Source organism: Podarcis vaucheri, assembly GCF_965113315.1.
Source record: "Podarcis vaucheri genome assembly, chromosome: 6".
Classification (NCBI taxonomy): domain Eukaryota; kingdom Metazoa; phylum Chordata; class Lepidosauria; order Squamata; family Lacertidae; genus Podarcis; species Podarcis vaucheri.
In genome coordinates this window covers 91,586,799-91,596,983 of record NC_138764.1, presented here as the reverse complement: position 1 = coordinate 91,596,983, position 10,185 = coordinate 91,586,799, and the positions used below count along the sequence as shown (strand labels likewise).

The following is a 10,185-nucleotide window of genomic DNA, read 5'->3' as shown; positions in this document are numbered from 1 at the left end:
GGTTTGTTTAGGGTGCTGAGCGTTGTTAGCAGACCCCTCACAGTGCTACAATTCCCAGCACCCTGAGCAAACTACAGTTCCCAGGATTCTTTGCAGGAAGCCGTGCCTGTTACAATGGTATAAGAGTGCTTTAATTGTATGCATGCGCATAGCCAGGATTTTTGTGGTTTTTTTGAGGGGGGGGGCAGAACCTCAGTTAAGTATTTTTATTATTTTTTATTGAGTTGGGGGGCAGTTTCCCCCTTGCCCCCTGGCTACACCCTTGAATATATGGTGGGGATGTGATACTATGAGATCCTGCTGTTTTATAGCAGCTCAGCCAGTACAGCATGAGACTCTTAATTTCAGGGTTGTGGGTTCAAGATCCACATTGGGCAAAAGTTTCTTGCGTTGCAGGGGGTTGGACTAGATGACCCTCGTGGTCCCTTCACATCCTGTTGCCACAGTGGCCAACCAGATGATCATGGGAGGGATTCTATGGAATTCAAATTTTAATACAGTGCAAAAGAAGTAATTAAAGAAAATATACAATTACGTCGATCTAGCACAGTGCATTACGATTGCTACCACAGGCAGAAAAATCATTAAGTACAATGCCAGGAGTCTCAGAAATTATAAAGAGTCAGGGGGGTAGGGTGGAGTGGGGTTGGGAACCACTAGACTAAAATACAGTCCATGTTGCTTTCTATAATCTCAGTCAGTGCCAGTGCTTTTTTACCTTACCCAGTAAAACTGGCTGCTTACCAAGTTAACTGCAAAGATTTTTGCCCTCTAACTATTCCGAAGATGTTTTGTGGGTTGTTTCTTGTGCATGGAACCAAGATGATGCATTCTTCTAAATGAGCAGAGACTGGAGATTTGACTACATTAAGTAATTGCTTATCCGTATGTCACTTAAATTGCACAATGATGTTACAGTATGTTCTACCTTTGCACAATATGCATTCAGAAACCTGTATTGTTGAAATTTAAAGTTCCTCCTGAAAGCATATGGGAAATAGGGTACTTAGCTGAATGTCCCCCCCCCCCCGCCTTCTGCCAGGATATGTGTCTAGAACAGTGATTTGGCAGGTGGAAACTCAAAGGGTTTCAAACGCACAAGTACAGTGATGCTCTGCCAGTTGAGTTTTTGGCATATGCACCACTTTTAAAGAGCCTTTTCTGGGGGTGATGGGGGAGCAAACATCTGGCAACCTTAGCCAAAGCTTCTCTTCTACTTGCCAAAACATCTCATAGTCTTCTCAGAGTCTTTTAACATCCCAGTGCAAAATTCCATATATAGTAAATAGCAAATTCAAATTCTCCAGGTGCGGGTAAGACTGTTGGCAAAATGGCACTGTGGGTTAAAACACAGAGCCTAGGACTTGCCGATCAGAAGGTCGGCGGTTCGAATCCCCACGACGGGGTGAGCTCCCGTTGCTCAGTCCCTGCTCCTGCCAACCTAGCAGTTCGAAAGCACGTCAAAGTCCAAGTAGATAAATAGGTACCGCTCGGGCGGGAAGGTAAATGGCGTTTCGGTGCGCTGCTCTGGTTCGCCAGAAGTGGCTTAGTCATGCTGGCCACATGACCCGGAAGCTGTACGCCGGCTCCCTCGGCCAATAAAGCGAGATGAGGCTGCAACCCCAGAGTTGGCCACAACTGGACCTAGTGGTCAGGGGCCCCTTTACCTTTAAGTGCAAGAGAGAATGAACAGCAGGTCTGTGAGAACCCCAAGATCTGCAGAAGTACAAATATATATATAGGTGGAAAACCTGCCCCCAATCAAAAGAGCTCAGTGAGAAATATTTCTTTTAAGTGTACTGCCAGAAGAAATAGGGAAATCGAAAAGAACATTGTTCATGTACGGGATAAAAGTGGGCAGAATTTTAGTAGCAAGAAATTGGAAAAATACAACAATACCTAACACAGCAGATTGGCACATCCTAATGGCAGAATACCTGCAGCTAGCAAAGGCGACAGGAAGGATCAGAGGCCAAACAAAACAAATAGTCTATAAGGAATGGAGAATTTTTAAAGAATACTTACCTCCTGGCAGAGCTAGACTGACCCTTGTATAGTGTAAAAAGTAATTGACCAGTTCACAGGGATGTAAAGAGAGACTATATAAGAACTATGTAACTCTGCAGTATAAGGTAACCAATAGATAAAGTACAGTGAGACTAATTGGAAGTCATTTTTAATTTTCCTCTTTACAAGATCTATAATTATTTGCATTGTTGGGTGTATAAATAATGTTTGTTATACTATTGTTTTTTCTTTCTCTTTTTTCTTTCTACAAATGTATTTATTTTAAAACAATAAAGACATAATCTAAACAAAAAAACAAAAGAGCTCAGTGAGGACTTAATACAGGGGTACCTTGGTTCCGGAACGGCTTAGTTGTCAAATAAATCGGCTCCCGAATGCTGCAAACCCGGAAGTAAGTGTTCCGGTTTGCGAACATTTTTGGGAAGCCGAACGTCCGACGCAGCTTCCACTTGCCTGCAGGAAGCTGCTGCAGCCAATCGGAAGCCGTGCCTTGGTTTTTGAACGGTTTCAGGAGTTGAACGGACTCCCAGAACGGATTAAGTTTGAGAACCAAGGTACCACTGTATGTTTGTTGTGGGGTAAAAAGAAAAAAACAAAACATTTCTTCAGAAATAAGTGACGAACACTTATTTTCTTTTCTTCATATACTTTAAAATGTCAAGCCATTTCCCTGTTGTAAAAGTGACAGTACTGTGCTTAGTATTTGATGCCATATTCCAGGTTGTCAATGGCAAAAGCAGGACAGCTGACAGTGTCGGTTGAATCCAGCCGGACCCACCTGCTGTTTTAAAAGTTCATTTCTATTGTTTATGTGACATTTTTAATGATTGAATGCCAAAGCTTTTGATAAGGACCTGGAAACCTTCCTGGATATTGTGCTGCATTCTTTCATGGCCCTGCCCACTCCTTTTATTCTTTTTAAAACCTGGCCCTGACATGAGAAATTTTGGTTCTGAGTACAAAAGGTACAGGGACGCGGGTGGCGCTGTGGGTTAAAGCCTCAGCGCCTAGGGCTTGCCAATCGAAAGGTCGGCGGTTCGAATCCCCGCGGCGGGGTGCGCTCCCGCTGCTCGGTCCCAGCGCCTGCCAACCTAGCAGTTCGAAAGCACCCCCGGGTGCAAGTAGATAAATAGGTACCGCTTACCAGCGGGAAGGTAAACGGCGTTCCGTGTGCTGCGCTGGCTCGCCAGATGCAGCTTTGTCACGCTGGCCACGTGACCCGGAAGTGTCTCCGGACAGCGCTGGCCCCCGGCCTATAGATGTGAGATGGGCGCACAAACCCCAGAGTCTGTCAAGACTGGCCCGTTCGGGCAGGGGTACCTTTACCTTTACCTTTACAAAAGGTACAGGGGAGATCAGGATAGAAGTCCCAAGGAATCGATGAAATATCCTTAATAAAGTGTATGTGGAATGAGCAATGCCATCCAACCCAAATTGCTCAAGGAAATATTATTATTATTATTATTAAATTATTATTTATACCCCACCCATCTGGGTGGCTCCTAACAGAATATTAAACATGCGATAAAACATCAAATTTGAAAAACTGGCAACTCCAGGTAGGGCTAGGAAGTCTCCTCTCTTTCAATCCACGTAGACAATATAGAGATAGATGGACCACTGGATCTGACTCAGTATAAGGTAGATTCCTTTGTTCCTATGCTACACTTATCACATGCTTGTGGGGGCAGAAAGTATTTGGTAATAATAATAATAATAATAATAATAATAATAATAATAATAATAATTTATTATTAATAATAATACCCCACCCATCTTGTTGGGTTTCACCAGCCATTCTGGGAGGCTTCCAACAGAATACTAAAACCATGACAAAACATGAAACATTAAAAACTTCCCTAAAGAGGGCTGCTTTCAGATGTCTTCTAAAAGTCAGATATTTCCTTGACATCTGATGGGAGGGCATTCCACAGGGTGGGCGCCACCACTGAAAAGGCCCTCTGCTTGGTTCCCTGTAACCTCACTTCTTTTAGTGAGGGAACCACCAGAAAGCCCTTGGAGCTGGACCTCAGTGTCCGGGCAGAATAATGGGGGTGGTGATGCTCCTTCAGGTATACTGGGCCGAGGCTGTTGAGGGCTTTAAATGTCATCACCAACACTTGGAATTGTGCTCAGAAATGTACTGGGAGCCAATGAAGGTCTTTCATGGCCGGTGTTGTATGGTCTCGGCGGCCACTCCCAGTCACTCCCAGAATCTGTTGTATGCTACAACCAGACCAGTCCTATCACTGGGCAGAATGGGACAACTGTATCAGGTGGTAGATGCTGAGGGCAATGGTGGCTGCCTTCTGGTAGTTCCTCCTGAGACCCCTGCACATTTCCCTGTGTTGGAAGACAGTGCTGTATATGCCACATGGCCTTCTAAATTACAGTGGTGCCCCGCAAGACGAATGCCTCGCAAGACGAAAAACTCGCTAGACGAAAGGGTTTCCCGTTTTTGCGTTGTTTCGCTAGACGAATTTCCCTATGGGCTTGCTTTGCAAGACGAAAACATCTTGCGCTTTTTTTTAAAAAAGCCGCTTGGAGAGGCGCAGTTGCGACGGACCGTGCTTCGCAAGACAAAAAACATCGCAAGACGAAAAGACTCGCGGAACGAATTCTTTTCGTCTTGCGAGGCACCACTGTAGCCAGTTTCCCTCAGATGCAGTGGAGGATACGATTCCATTTCTAGTGTTGGTAGTCAGGGTGGCCACGAAGCCCCAAGTTGGACCACTAGACGCAGCTTCAGCATCGATATTGAAATCACCCAGAACTGTTCTGGGTTGCTCCAACACAAAATCTGAGGTGGCCTCTGCCAGCTTGGTGAGAGAAGCTGCTGGGCAGCTGGGTGGAAAGTACATCACCAGTAGTCCTAGGTTACTGTCTCCTTGGCCCAACTTGAGAAGACAGAGGGGTTTCCTGGTGATGGAAACAGAAGTTCTGTGGACCACTGCAACCCCTCCTCTGGCACTGCAGCCTGTGTTGATTCTGCACTGAGCATCCAGGTGGACACAGCTGGGTTAGATCAACTCCTAGCTCACCCACCCAGGTCTTGGTAATAAAATGCAGGCTGGCGCCCTTTTCATGATCAAGTCATGGATAAGTGCGACCTTATGATGTGCTCATCTAGATAACGAGTGATAATGCCTGCGTAGTCCAAACAGGGCCTCTGAGAAACACGAAGGAGGGTGAACACAGGTTTGTCAAAGTACAAACTGTTATGTACTGAAGTTTTCACCCTGGGCCAGCAGGGGGAGTTTTCACTCAGTTTTCACTCAGGTCCACATATGCAAATAAGGAATTGAAAGTGACGTTCGGTGATTGGATAGTTACAGAAAGTTGTTACTGTTGCTTTGTAGTTGAGCTCTTTTTAAGCAGGCTGGCTCAACCCTTCAGCCCAGTTCTGTTCTCGGCCTGTGAATAAACAAGAGCTGTTTGAAGAATCACTGTGTCATCTGATATGTTCACCCACAACTTACCGTAACACAAAGAGTCCTCTTCAAGGTCCAGGGTTGTATATGTACGTTCCAGTGAAAACACCTCAGTGCAGAAGGGTTCCATGAAGCTGTAAAATCTCAGAACCAGCGAATTAGCTGGCGGTCAGTAGACAATTAAAGGAATTTAATCATAAAGCAATCCATGTGCAGCCGCGTGCTGTCTGTTAATTATCTCGCAGTGCTAGAAATTAGAGAATTAAATAAATCCAGGTTGCAACTGGTTGTTGTTTTTTACCAGAGCTTGTACAAAGGAGCTTATTGGTAAAAGCATACAGAGGATAAGTGTTCATTATTGGAATGGTAGGAAGATAAACTTTAGTATTCCCAGCTGCTGCTTTATATTTCTTTTGCTCTCCTTTTCCCCTCTGTGTTTTGTGTTTCTGTGTGTAAGTGTTAGCACTGACCATTACTAATTAGCTTCATCCTATAAACAGCCTCATCAGTCTGCATTCAGAAGTAGATAGTTAATGGCAATTTTCGCTCTTCAGAGCCCTCTCAGTGTATGAGGAACAAACACTTGTCAACCAACTAATTGGTATACTGAGAGGCTTTGTGCAGGGTGGGAAGTGGATTATTTACATGCAGGTGGGGTGGGGGAGAAATTCAACAAAGTTTGCATTTAAAGGCAAACCAACCAAATTCGCACTTCCTGAAAGAATACATGAACCAAAACAGCCATCCTTTGAAATTCACACTTTCCCAAATTTTGCTGTCCATATGTATAAGAATTCAGCTATCCGCAAAAACAACATGCAAAATTACATTACATAATGGAAGATTGCTTTGTCCAAATAATGTGTCTATTAGGTTAAATTGCATTCAAAATAATGTGTTTATTAGGAGATAGTCATATCAAAATGCTGATGTATTTTCATGCGGATTTTTTTTTTTAGGTGAACAAATGGCTGCAGAAACAATTTGCATTTATTTATTTTATTTATAAAAGCTTTCCTAGACCACTGCATCATAAAAAGCATATCGCAGTGGCTTACAAAAATATAAATAACATAAAAGCAAATGATAACATCATAAAAAGTTAAAAACAAGTTAAAAGCAAAAAAGAAATTTAAAATGTTTTAGCCTTGATTCCTGTTTGAAGAATCGCTGTGTTGTCTGATATGTTCACCCACAACTTAACACAAAGAGTCCTCTTCAAGGTCCAGGGTTGTATATGTACATTCCAGTGAAAACACCTCAGTGCAGAAGGGTTCTCTGAAGCTGTAAAATCTCAGAACCAGCGAATTAGCTGGCGGTCAGTAGACAATTAAAGGAATTTAATCATAAAGCAATCATAAAGCAAACCCTTGGGGGTCCCTTCCAACTATATGATTCTATTAAACACCGATAGAGCATTGTGTACTCTTAAAGACCTGCACAGGGCTGGCAGAATTGCAAAGTTTTCAGCAGGCATTTAAAAGTTGGCATGGGATGCATCCGCTGAATCCCTATTGGCAGGGTGTTCCACAGGACAGGGCTGATGACATTAAAGGTGCAATGTGGGGAACTGAATTGAAGATTGGAAAAATGAGAAACTGAGCAAACTGAAACTGACAGATCCACCCACAGGTTTCTATCCTTCCCCCTGACTTCATAACATTAGCTGACAGGCTTTCGTGTATTTTCAGTCTGCAATGTTATGACCTTTTGCTCCCCAGCTGGAGAAGAATACTGATGACTCACACAGTGGAAGATCGAATGAGGATTTGTCATTCTAGCCCGGCAAGCGCAAGAAGAATTCTGTTTGTGAGTGCAGTACCACTTGAACCGCTTTCGTACTGGGCATTTGTTGTGAGGGGTTGTCGTGTGTGTGCTTTCATCGCTCCCTGTTAGTGGGACACAGCACCAGGAACAAAGCAGCCCCTCCTCTTATGTTTCCCCTGCTCATCTTCCTGTTTCTCTCTCAGGTACAACATTTAATCTTTCCTCTTCCTTCTCAGGAACCTGGGCATCAGGCACTGTGGCTAAAGCATCTGAGTTTCTTCCTAACACATGGAGCAATCCTAACTCCTGGCCAGGAGAAGTTCTGCCACTCAGGGTGGACTGTGGTGGGTAGCAAAATGTGGTTTTCTACTGTGCCAGCTTCTGCAGCAGACAGTCCTGGGATCAGACAAATTGCTACTACAGTGGTACCTCGGGTTACATACGCTTCAGGTTACAGACTCCGCTAACCCAGAAATAGTGCTTCAGGTTAAGAACTGTGCTCCGGCGGCGCGGCAGCAGCAGCAGGAGGCCCCATTAGCTAAAGTGGTGCTTCAGTTTCAGGTTAAGTACGGACCTCCGGAACGAATTAAGTACTTAACCCGAGGTACCACTGTATCTGGACTAGCTTAGGATTCTTCTTGCCCCTGCTGGTCACTATTGGCATCTGCTTGTCTATGCTTTTCACAAGTGTAATGAGGACATCCATGCTGGTGGAGGACCTCTGATGGCAGAGCTCAGAGTCTGACGGAGGGACACTTGTATGAGTCAAAGTGAACACCTGAATGAAATATCAGAGGAATGGGAGGGAAATTGGTATTGACCCAACTGTGATAATTTTTAAAGCAAACACCCTCCACTTGGGAGCAGGTAAATGGAAAGAGAATTTGTCCTCCATGTTTTGCTTCTAAATCAACTGCAACCTATTTGCAGTAATAGTGGATTTCCTACATTGGAAGGAGGAGGCGGTAGATGATACCTAAGTTCCCTTTTAGATACTGTTATAGATCGGGGGGGGGGATCCCCCTGAAGCCTAGGGATGAATAAATGCTAGGATTTTGATTAATTGGGATATGGATTAAAACATAAACTGCAGAGTTGTGCCAGACAGGGAATTCCTGGGCTGGCATATGCAAAACCAACCTGGTCCAGCTATGGCTGTCAAGAGTATAACTGAGGGCCATTAACTTCTTCCCCCAGGTGTGAACACTGGCTGGGGATTTGGGAGGTTGCCAGGGTAACTGCTCTGGGGGAGGGCAAAGGGTTTTCTAGGACGAAGAACAGGAGATCCATGCTTTTCCAGCTGCACTGGCTCCCGGTGGAGTACATGGTTAAATTTAAGGTGCTGGTTTTGACCTTTAAAGCCCTTCACGGCCTCGTACCTATGGGACCGCCTTTCCCGGCATGCCCCATGGAGGACCTTAAGGTCCATATATAGCAACACCCTAGAGGTCCCAGGCCCTAAGGAAGTTAGATTAGCCTCAACCAGAGCCAGGGCCTTCTCAACACTGGCTCCAGTCTGGTGGAACGCTCTGTCTCATGAGACCAGGGCCCTGCGGGATCTGATTTCTTTCCACAGGGCCTGTAAGACAGAGTTATTCCACTTGGCCTTTGGCTTAGAATCAGTTTGATTCCCTCCCCCTCTTTCTTTTTCCTTTCTCCTCCTGTGAAGAGGCTGCATCCTAATGTTTTAACGTTGTATTTTAATCTTGTTTTTTAAATTGTATTTTAATCTTGTTTTTTAAATTGTATTTTAATCAACATGTTTTTATTATTGGTTGTTAGCCGCCCTGAGGCTGGTCTTGGCTGGGGAGGGCGGGGTATAAATAAATAAATTATTATTATTATTATTATTATTATTATTATTATTATTATTATCTTGGAGGCGAGCGGCCTTATGGTTGCCTGCACTCCTGCCTCTGGAAATGTGTATGCCGTAAAATCTGGACTCCCTCCATGCAGACTGAAGGTAAAGATAGGTGAATAAACCATATTTCTTCTATTCTCCAAAGAGACACAGACCCTGTGTGTGTGTGTGTGTGTGTGTGTGTGTGTGTGTGTGCCTGGGACCCCATGGGCTTTTTGCCACCGCTTGTCAGAGAGAGAGAGAGAGAGGCAGGCACCTGGCTTTTGTGACAATACTATGACTCTAACTCCTTGCTGACTTTATTTATTATGTCAATACCCTGCCCCCGCTCCAAGGAGATCCATGTGGCATGCATGGTCCCCGACCCCCTGCTCTGTTATTCTCACATTATACAGTCCTGTGGGAGGTTATTTTATTTTATTTATTTCATAAAATTCATACGCTGCGTAATTGTAAAACAAAAACAAAACCCAAACACCTCAAAGCAGTTTATAAAAAGATGAAACAATAAAATCAAGGCTAGACTGCAAAAGTGTGAGTGGCTGAATATGAGCTTCATGGCTGCACAATGTTTTGAAGCTGGTTGGCTCCTACTCTGGCACTGTGTCAGAGCGCAAGTACTGGGCCACACTGACTTCAGCGGGTCATAGATCAACTTGCAAACATGCAGTCTTCTGCTTGATGGATAAACAGAAGCATGCTGTGCTGGAGAACTGTCATCTAGGACCTCTTCACAGCTGTAGTGCAAGCAAAGCCTGCTCTCAAAATTCTAATCAGGCGCCTCTCTGGATAACATCTGGCTTTTTGCTTTTCTCGACAGCGATAACAAGGCTTGCAATTATATTCATAAAGGTCCTGCAATGTATTATCAAGTGGGGGAGTGCGTAGTTGCCCTGTAACGCCCGTGAGCTCCATTAGTCATATATTACCATACGTTTATGAACTAAAGATGTTGGGCCTCTATTCTGAAATTGCAATAGGGGCCTTTTGTTGTTTGGGGCACAAACAGCATGCAAACAAGTAACACTGCGAAATTTACGTGGTTTGACTTGTTACGTGGTTTGAATCTACAGGGAGGGTTTTGAGGAATTGGAG

General features: G+C 44.3%; 1 long non-coding RNA gene across 1 annotated transcript; it reads left to right on the top strand.

The window, feature by feature from the left end:
* Positions 1-6,678: 6,678 nt before the first annotated feature.
* On the top strand, positions 6,679-7,654 carry LOC309534438. Its single transcript, XR_014220725.1, has 3 exons — positions 6,679-6,777; positions 7,151-7,268; positions 7,463-7,654. It is a non-coding gene; the product is annotated as an uncharacterized lncRNA (long non-coding RNA).
* Positions 7,655-10,185: the final 2,531 nt, after the last annotated feature.